Genomic DNA, 7,301 nt, shown 5'->3' with positions numbered 1-7,301 from the left:
ACAGTTCTTGAGTTTGAGCCCTGCACTGGGCTCTGGGCTGACAGTTCAGAGCCTGAAGCCTACTTCAGATTCTATGTCTCCCTTTTTCTCTGCCCTTCCCCTGCTCATATTCTGTCTCTCTGTCTCTCAAAAATAAATAAATGTTAAAAAAATTCGAAATGGTATGCCCTTGCATGATGGTGATGCAATAATGATGATGATGTCTTTCATGACTGTAATATTTCAGTTAAAAGATGGATCTGGGACTCACAATGCTTGTTCTTTATTTTTGTTATTACTTTTCTCATGTCTTTATTCCTAAATGTGAAGATTATTACATCTAAAAGGGTAATGAAAATCGTGTAAAACACAGAGTGGATCTTATCTTTGGAGACCCTGCTAAATGTCCATAGATAGATAAAGATGCAAGATTCAGAAAACTGTAATGTGAGCTGAAAGAGTGGATAAAACTTAGAAGACCCAGTAGAGGAGTTAAGCCAGACAGTAATCAGAATGATGCTATAGGAGAGGAACAGAAGATGAAACAGAACAAAGCAAGTAGTCCACTGAATGCAATGACCAATAGCTCCAAGATGTAAGCGTCAGTGCAGGCAAGTCTGATGATCTGAGGCAGATCACAGAAAAAAAAAGTGCCTATCCACAACATTGGGGCCACAGAATGGTAAAGTCACTGTGAACACCATTTGGCTCACAGTGTGTACAAAACCAGTGGTCCAGGACAGAAACGCAAGTCTGATGCAAACACGATGGCTCATGGTATTTTTGTAATGGAGGGGTTTTCAGATAACAATGAATCTATCAATTGCCATGGCTACAAGTAACATCATCTCACTTCCACCTAAGAGGTGAAGGAAGAACATCTGGGCCATGCAGCCTATATAGGAGATAGCCTTATATTCACTAAGTAGGTTACAGATCATTTTAGGAGTAGCAAAGGAGGCCAGGGACATATCAATAAAGGAGAGGTTGGCCAACAGGACGTACATGGGAGAGTGTAATTGAAGGTCCAGTTTTACTACAAAGATAATTGCTACAGTCCAGCTCCAGCAGGTCCACGGTTCCCTGAATGATGGATGGTGTTAGAGAGAGAGACTGAGAGAGCTTCAAGTTTCTTTCTGATCAACAGGCAGGCATCTCTTCTCTGTCTGATTCTCTAGTTCTATTTACGGTGAAAGGTACAAGGAGCAGTAAATGATTTTTTATAGATAATTTTTACAATTTTCCAGGACATGCATTCTTCAGAAGTTACAATTCTAGTAGTAATGGTTGTCATAAAAAACTTAGGTAGGCACTGATGTTATTATATGGGAAGAGCTGGGTTGTTGTTTTTTTTTATAAAACCTCAGGTATAGCCTTAAGGAAGTGACTTTTAACCATGAGGCTAACAGCATTGTTTAGTAAAGGTCAGTTTTTTATGAGTAAGGGCCATTAGTCTATTTATAACTCTAAGAGAAAGTTCCCAGAAAACCAGGATTCCCAGGAGATAGAATGTGTGCTCTCACAGTCCTAAAAATGATTGATACATTTTATTGCAGTAGTGACTTTTGCAACAGCGTGCACGCCCAGAAAATAGTCAGTTATCAGTTAATTGCTCAGCTAGGACTGTAAGGTTTAATAGATGGAGGCAGAGATGGGAGGACAAAGAGACCACGTTATGGAGCCAAGAAGGCCTTTATTGGGGTCTGCAATTCCCGGGCGAGGTTCCATGACTCTGGAGCATGGAGTCATGGAAGTCGCGCCTGATATGGGAGAGCAAGGTCTTTTATGGGTGCAGAAGTTCCGGGTTTGAGCTTAGGTGGGCTGATAGCCACGTAGGGTCTTCTTTGGATGGTGGCAGGATTCAATTGGCTGTTCGCTTCGGTGGGGAGGGGGATGCTGGAATTCCATGGTGAGGCATTACAGTTTGAGACAGTCCAGATTGAGAGTGGGGGTCATCAGTCCTGGTGGCACCTGGATCTGTTATCTGGCCTGCAATAAAATGGCTGCTGGTGCTTTCCAAATGGCTCAGGTCATCCCAGGTTTGCAAGTGGGGGTTTTCAGTGTTCGCAGCTTTCCACATCAAAGTGGCTGCTCAGTTGCTTTCTCATGGCAACTCTTACAAGGAGGAAAATTATATGTGGCTTGCCTTAGTCTCATTAGGGTATATCTAGTTTACTCATCTTTTCCCTGTCCAGGTGCAATCATGCCTCAGGGACAGAGCAGGGGGATAGGCTGCTCCTGACACTAATCAGCAAAGCATTCTGAGGTTTGGTGCCCAAGCAAAAATGAAAGTCATAAGAAGGTAGATTTTGGTCGCTGTCTAGGGACAAGAGATCATGCATGTAGATCTACATGTTTATTTACATGTAAAAGACTTTTTCAAGATTATATAACTAGAAGCAGAGTTACTAGGTCATTTTCAATGAATCTGATAACATCAATTCTCAACAGAGTGTTGTACAAATTTACACAGCCTCTTCCTTACAAATCTTGGTATTTTGTTAGCTCTCACTCCAACCAATATTCTTATTGTAGGAATGAAAAAATGCTTCAGTATTAGGAAACTAATTTTAACAATAGTAAAGAGATATATAAGCAACATAATTTTAATTGACCATAAAATGCACATTAATAAATAGCTATGTTAGGCTCCTGAAATGTAAATATGCCAATTATCTTTAAATGTATGTATATATTCAACATACTTCATATGTGAACTCCAGGTTAGTTTTAGAAATTGACACATTTATTCTGAAATGTACATTGAAATTAAAAGGCCGTGATCAGCCAAGGCAATTTATAGAACAGTTGGAGGATTTATACTATAATATGTCAAGACTACTATGGGCTATGTAATAATAATTAGATGTTGGCTCAGGAACCTAAAAATAAGCCAATAGCACTGAAAATAGTAGAAAAACTCAACTTGATGATGACAGCAACAAATGTAGTAAAACACAGGTCTCTAGAGGCAAAGAAAACCATCCAATGGTGAGTGAGGTGGTTTGCATTATAAAAAGTTAACTGGTGCTGATGGCCCTTCTTTAGAAAAAGAGGCTCTTCCTGAGGTCAGAATTCCACACTGTTAACAAATGCCAGCAGTTGGCTTTATCACATTCTCCTAAAAAGCTAATGTCAAAATTCATATTGCTTACCTTCTAAGGTTTGACATTGCAATCTTTTCTTACGACTTTGTTTTCAGTTTGCCAGATTAAAACATAGAGTAGGGAGTGGATGAGATCACCTTCCTAGGCCACATTACAAGGCTGCATGCAGCAGTGATCCAGCCCCTGTCTGCTTCTTCATGAAATGATTAAAGAAGAAGGAGACTTGCTTAATTTTTACTTGTTAAGTTTTCCTATGAAGTCCTGCCTTTTGACATGTGATTCTGCCATATGAGATCGTGGTGTTTGGCTTCACACACTACTTACTCCACAACATTATAGAGTTATAGCACTTCAAGGAATGAGGAACCAACACAGGAAGAAAAAACAAAATGCAATAGAAAGGATTGTCCAGACCTGTACATAAACACATACACAACTGTGATATATAACAGAAATAGGTTTTGGGTCATAAGGAAAATATTCAGCAAATGATAATGGGACAAAAATAAGAAATCAGGGATGGGAGATCCGATTCCAAGCATCTTTTTCATTTGGAAAGAAATTTCAGAGTAGTAAAAGGTTTATTTTCTAAAAATAAAACATCTGTGAAGTGACTAAAAGCAAACGGGTAAATATTTCAACATCATGGAGTGATAAAACATTTTAGAAATGATGCAAAAACTAGAATCCATGAAGATAAAGGCTCAGAGTTTATTTTCTGAAAGTGAAAATAAAAAGAATGAACATACGATAAGAGATGAGAATATATTTTCAACAAACACAACCAAGAGCTGTTAGCTCTGATTAGTAAGAAAAGGTAAAACAAAGAATGGAAAAGTAGAGAAAACATGTGTATTCGCAATTCACAGAAGTAGAACTGCAAATATCTTTAAACACAGAAGGGTTAGGGGCGCCTGGGTGGTTCATTTGGTTAAGCGTCTGACTTCAGCTCAGGTCATGATGTCATGGTTTGTGAGTTCGAGCCTCTCATTGGCCTCTGTGCTAACAGCTCAGAGCCTGGAGCCTGCTTCTGATTCTGTATCTCCCTCTCTGCCTGTCCCTACCCTGCTTGTGCTCACTCTCACTCTCGCTCTCTCTCTCAAAATAAACATTTAAAAAATCTCAAAAAAAAAAAAGAGTTCAAACTTATTGATAATGAAAGGAATTCAAGTTATAAAATACATAATTTTATTCATCACATTTAAATAATAAGTTCAGTTTTGGTAAGAATGAAGTTTAAGAATTCTTATATACCATATTCTGTATTTTGGCACAAGAGTTTTTGGAAGAAACTTGGCACTATTTATATTTAATTAATTATAATATATAATACATATATTTAATTATATTTATATATTACATAATATAATATATATTTTTAACTATTTTGAGACTGAAAGAGATTAAGTGGAGGAGGGGCAGAGAGAGAAGAAGAGGGAGAGAATCCCAAGCAGGCTCTGCACTGTCAGTGAGGAGCCCAATATAGGTCTCAAACTTATGTGAGTTCATGACACCAGCTGAAATCTGGAGTCGGATGCTTAACTGCTTGACCCATGCAGGTGCCCTGGCACTATACTTTTTAAGTTTTACAGCATTTTTAAAAAGAATCTTTAGTTCTGTGATATAAGGTAAGTTTTCAAAGAAAAATGGTTGACTGTTAATTGTTCTTCATTCTTAAATAACCAAAAATTGGAAAGCTCCTCCAAATCCTGTCATTAATGGCATGGTTTAAAATGGAAATTTTTGGGAGGTGTGAATCAGGCAAGATGGAGGAGAAGTAGGGAGCTCTATATGTTTCGCCCGCCCCCATCTATCAATCTAAGAAGGACTCAAGCCACAATACTCTGATCCACAAGAGTCTGGAAGGAAAAGAGACAGAGTCCATTAAGAAGACAGCCTCATAGTGCTACCTCAAGAAGCAATCCATGGTACACCTGGGAGAGAAACCCATATATCACTGAGTAGGGAAATAAAGTAACCAAAGGCACAACAAGAGAAACTAAGAGACCCCATTAAAAGAACACTTCCTGAATGGACAAGCCCTTGACAGTCAATAAGCCTCCTTTAATATAGGATTACTAACAGGTGCAGAGTGCTTAAGTAGCTTTTAAAACGGGCAAGAGACAGAAAGCAGGCCAAAATGACAAAATGGAAGAACTCTCCTCTAAAGAAATTCCAGGAAGAAGTAACAGCCATAAAATGGCTCAAAACATAAATAAGCAACATAACAGAGCAAGAATTTAGAACAATTGTCATTAAATTAATCACTAGGCTTGAAAAAAGCATGAAAGACATCAGAGTGAGCAGCCCAATATAGGCTTTAAAAGAAAGTAGAGTGAGGAGCCCAATATACTGATACAAAGAATAGGGACCTTAAAAATAGCTGTCAACAGGTAAAAATTGCAATAAATTAGGTCCATAATAAAATGGAGGCTGCCACTGCACAAATTAAGAGGAAGAGAGGAGAATAGGTGAGTTAGAAGACACAGTTATAGAAAAAAAGGAAGCTAGAAAAAGATAAATTGACCCAGGGGCATGAAAGGAGAAATCGAGAACTAAATGATACAATCAAACAGAACAATATCCATATCATAGGAATTCCTGAAGAAGAAGAAAGAGAAAAAGGTCCTAAAGGGGTACTTGACCAAATTATAGCCAAAAACCTCCCCATTCTGGGGAAAGAAATAGACATTGAAATCCAAGAGTCACAGAGAACTCTCCACAGACATAACTTGAATCGACCTTTGGCATGACATATCATGATGAAACTGGCAAAATACAAGGATAAAGAGATAATTCTGAAAGCAGGTAGGGATAAAAGGGCCCTAACATACAAAGAGAAACCTATCAGAATGGTTATAGACCTATCTAATGAAACTTGGCAGGCTAGGAAGGAATAGCAGAAAATCTTCAATGAGATGAACAGAAAAAATATGTAGCCAAGATTCCTTTAACCAGCAACCCTGACATACAACATAGAAGATATAAAGGTTTTCCTAATTAAACAAAAATCGAAAGAATTCATCACCACAAAACCAGCCTTACAAGAAATTCTAAGCGGGACTCTATGCGAAAAGTTTTTTAAGGAATACAAGGTACCAGAGACACCACTACAAGCATGAACACTACAGAGAACACAATCTAAACCCATATTTTTCAATAATAACACTATATGTAAATGGACTAAATGCTCCAATCAAATGACATAGGGTAGTAGAATGGATATGAAAAAAAATCCATCTATTTGCTGTCTATAGGAGACTCATTTTACACCTGAAGACACCTTCAGATTGAAACTGCGGAAATGGAGAAATGTCTATCATGTGACTGGAAGTCAAAAGAAATCTGGAGTAGCCACACTTATATCCCACAAACTGGACTTTAAAGGCAATAACAAAAGATGAAGAATGACATTATATAATAATTACAGGGTCCCTCCGTCAGGAAGAGCTAACAATTATAAACATCTGTGCACAAAATTCAGCAGCACACAAATACATAAAACAATCACAAACAGAAACAATCTTATTGATAAGAATGTGCTAATTGCAGGGGATTTTAATACACCACATACAGCAATGGATCAACTACACAGAAAATCACTAAGGAAACAATGGACCTAAATGACACATTGAAACAGATGGATTTGACATGTGTATTTGGAAGTCTACATCCTGAAGCTAGGGAATTCACTTTCTATTCAAGTGTGCATGGCATATTTTCAAAGATGGATCACATACTGGGTCATAAAGCATCCCTCAATATTATAAATGAGTTGAGATCATACTATGCACAGTTTCAGATCACAGTGCACTGAAACTTGAAATCAATGACGGGAAGAAGTCTACAAAACATCCAAAATCATGGAGGTTAAAGACCACCCTACTAAAGAATGATTGGGCCAATCAGGCAATTAGAAAAGAAATTTAAAAGCATATGGAATTAGAGGTGCAGTAGGCATGACCTTGAGTAGATAATGAAAGAAAATGCAAAATACTTATTGATTCATGATGTGGTTTCATCTTAGCTTGGGCAAACCATGCAGTATTTAATACATAGTAGCAGAATATTTACTATTGAAGCTTGAAAAGATGTGAGTTCTTTATGTGTAATCTTTCATTTATGCATGTGAGAGGGTTTTCTTTTTTTTTTAATATTTTTACATTGTAGTACTTGTTTTGCTTGTTGGGGGTGTTTGCTTATTTAATACATTCC

General features: G+C 37.6%; 1 pseudogene; it reads right to left on the bottom strand.

Moving 5' to 3' along the window:
- Positions 1-206: 206 nt before the first annotated feature.
- The window catches only part of LOC115302269, a 23,124-nt pseudogene continuing 16,029 nt past the window's right edge, over positions 207-7,301 (bottom strand).

This window comes from Suricata suricatta, chromosome 9 (assembly GCF_006229205.1).
Source record: "Suricata suricatta isolate VVHF042 chromosome 9, meerkat_22Aug2017_6uvM2_HiC, whole genome shotgun sequence".
Lineage (NCBI taxonomy): Eukaryota > Metazoa > Chordata > Mammalia > Carnivora > Herpestidae > Suricata > Suricata suricatta.
Note: the sequence above shows the minus strand (reverse complement) of the source record. Positions and strands in the feature narration are given on the sequence as shown.